At 52.2% G+C, this 2,644-nt stretch overlaps 1 protein-coding gene across 11 annotated transcripts in view; it reads left to right on the top strand.

Moving 5' to 3' along the window:
- Positions 1–2,644, top strand: part of Cdh23 (cadherin-related 23) — a 382,501-nt gene that overhangs the window by 341,132 nt on the left and 38,725 nt on the right. The window lies entirely within an intron of this gene.

The following is a 2,644-nucleotide window of genomic DNA, read 5'->3' as shown; positions in this document are numbered from 1 at the left end:
TGGCCGAGCGAGCTCCCCGCCCAGCAGCGCCCCCGAGGGGCGGCGGGCGGTACAGCGTCTCCAGGGCCCGGGGATGGGGGTGGGGAAGGGCTGGAGTTGCAGATACAAGTGGCTAGTGTCCAACCAGCCACTTCCCTCTCTATAAGTCTCGGTGCTTTTTTGAGATCATGATGGCCATACATACTGAAAAGTGGATCCAAGTCTTACCCAGTTTGCCTTGCAGTTCTCCTAGTCTGCAGGCAGGAACTTTGGATCTCTGCTCTAGAGCCCAGGGTAAATGGGTATTCTGATGTCTGCAACGAGTTTAGCAATTGGGAGAGAGTTTAGCCCATTCTGCGCCTGTGTGCCCTGCAGCTGATATATCCTGGCACAATCACACCCACCAGCCAACACACCTGAAACACGGGCAGAGCATGCACAAGCCCAGAACTTCCCAACCTCAGGACGTACTTCTGCATCTGTTGGTGTGCCCCATAGGATCCTCTCAGCGTCTCTCCCCCAGGGCTTTACCCATGGCTGTGCAGTTCTTCATGGGTTCCTTTGATTCCGTCTTGTTGGTATTTTGTTTTTAACTTACCTGGAGTTTTGTTTTTGTGTGGTTTGTGTTGTTTTGTTTGGGTGGGGTTTTGTTTGTGGTTTTTAATGTGTTAGCTTTTTGAGACAGGATGTTGCCATGTAGCTCAGGCTGGCCTCAAGATTCTTCTACCTCAGCTTAATGCATGCTGGGATTGCAAGAGTGCACCTTCATGGCCCCCTACAGACTCATTCTCATGCTGTCCTCCTGGCCCTCATACAGTCATCCATGTACTCGTGATCACTTAGAGCTGGCTCCGCTCTGTTCCTTCCTGGCCTGAACTTGGAGCCCCTCCTCCACCCCTTTCTGTCAGTGCTTCTTTCAAGACCTGATCTGAGGTAGCAGCCAGTTAATTCCTTACCTGAGTTCTTCTGCCCTCCCAAACCTACCTGGTTTTGAGGACCATGGTCTCCCACCACTGTGTGTGTGTGTGTGTGTGTGTGTGTGTGTGTGTGTGTGTATAATCTTGAACTTCTAATTCTTCTGCCTCTGCCTCCTGAATGCTGGGAGTACAGGTGGGCACCATCATGCCCAGCTTCTCCAAAGTTGAGTCAGACACAGGGATACATACGTTCTGGGCTGCCAACAGGGGTAGGGGCAGGGTTGGGGAGGATCCCAACCCCCAATGATTCTCTTTTTCACTCTGTTTTAAGGCTAGGCATTGGTTCCCGGGCTTCATCCGAGCTAGACAATTGCACTGCTCCTAAAATGTATCACCATCTTCCTTTGTTCCTTGGCTTCTTTGTTTCTTTCTTTGTTTCTCTTAACTTCTGGGAAAGTTTTCCAGAAGCGTCTTGAATTTATCACAGCCTTTGTACCACTGGCCTCTCAAGTATCTGAGATTGTAAAGCTGTCCCACCAGGCCCAGCCTCCCTGGCTCCCTTATGTTCAAGTCCCTTATACAAGATGCAGGTAAAAAGGCTGTCAACTGCACTGTCACCTGAGGGACAGACCTGAGAGTAAGCCCTGTCTGGATAGAGTGGCCGAGGTGACCAATGCAGGGGTGACTGTATTGAGGGACAAGGATGTTGAACTCTTAGTGGCTCCTGGCTAAAGGACAGAGGACAGACCAAGTACAGTGTCAGGGATTAGGCTGGGGGTGGGGTTGGGATGGGCAAATGGTAGCTACAAATTGTGGATGATGTGGACGGCCTCTCACAGGCTCTATAGGCATGCCCACTCAGGCTACTAGGTAAGGAAGGCTACCTCAGAAGGAGGATAGTGGGGGGGGGGGGGTTTGGGGATTTAGCTCAGTGGTAGAGCGCTTGCTAGAAGGCCCTGGGTTCGGTCCCCAGCTCCAAAAAATAGAAAAAAAAAAGAAAAAGAAAAAGAAAAAAGGAGGATAGTGTATCCTGTTATTATTCGGTGACCTTCTGCAGGCTTGGTATAAGCCTAAAGCTAGCAAACGCCCTGGCATGAGATCCCCAGAAGCTGCCAAAACGTAAGTCAGGTCCCTGAGTGTGAACCTGACCTTGGGACCCCATCTGGTGAGACAGCGTTGGGTCCTTCTTGGTCATAGAATGAATATTCTATTTTGCCAGAGGGCAGCCAAGACACTAGAGATGAGTAGAGATGAGGTTGACACTAGACCCTCTTCCCACCCCAGCCATCCTCCCCAGAGCTGAAGTAGGGCCCTTCCAGGGGAGAGCGGAACACCTCCCCCACACTGCCCCTTCCTCCCCTGACAGCCCCTGCCCCCAGCACTGAGCATCCTTGGGTTGCACCACAGGAAGACACAGGCATTGCCCAAGCTGTGGGCCTGGCCTAGCAAACCTCAAACCCTCCTGAAAATCAGGGCAGGCAACGGGGGTCCAACTTCCTCCTCAGCTCAGAAGCCAAAGAAATCAGAAAGGGACACAGAACAAGACACAGCAGGGGGCAATCCTGTTCAAGTCCCCCACCCTCCAGCCCCAGCAGCCTGAGTGGTGTCAGACTCACTTCCAGGGACTGTCAAGGGGTATGGGACAGTGGCCATGAGAAGGCTGTTCTCCAGCCTGTTCTTGTCTCTTAGTAATGGCTGCAGAGACTGGGGCAGGGTAAGGTTCAAGCTGAAGTCGGGGGAGGCAAACG

The sequence above is a fragment of the Rattus norvegicus genome, chromosome 20, assembly GCF_036323735.1.
Source record: "Rattus norvegicus strain BN/NHsdMcwi chromosome 20, GRCr8, whole genome shotgun sequence".
In the NCBI taxonomy this organism is placed as follows: Eukaryota; Metazoa; Chordata; class Mammalia; order Rodentia; family Muridae; genus Rattus; species Rattus norvegicus.
This window is presented reverse-complemented; position numbering and strand designations above follow the sequence as displayed.